Raw genomic sequence first — 458 nt, 5'->3', positions numbered from 1 at the left:
TGCTTACACACATCATTAGAAATGGGCTAGTCCAGGTGCAAGAATTAGACTGTAAGGGCTAGAGTTCATGGGCCAAGCAGTTCTTAAATGAATACAGTTTGTGTGTTGTTATTTCAGGCATGAGCTAGCCAAGTGGCCGGGGTGTTGGGGACGCAGCCCCGCCATTCTTATTTCAACATCTATCTACCTACCTATTTATCTATCTATCCATCTATCATCTAATCATCTAATGTAATGTACCTTATTTCTTGTTTTTTTTTTTTTTTTGAGACAAGGTTTCTATAGCCGGAGACTGCTTGTTGGTTTCCCAACTGCTCAGACCCAAATAATCACACAAAAATTATATTAGTTACAACACTGTTTGGCCAGTGACTCAGGCATATTTCTAGCTAGCTCTTATATCTTAAATTAACCCATTTCTATTAATCTGTGTAAATCTGTCATGAAGCTGTGGCTTA

Source organism: Alexandromys fortis, unplaced genomic scaffold (assembly GCF_014885135.2).
Source record: "Alexandromys fortis isolate MF-2015 unplaced genomic scaffold, M_Fortis_MF-2015_v1.1 scaffold_57, whole genome shotgun sequence".
Classification (NCBI taxonomy): Eukaryota; Metazoa; Chordata; class Mammalia; order Rodentia; family Cricetidae; genus Alexandromys; species Alexandromys fortis.
This window is presented reverse-complemented; position numbering follows the sequence as displayed.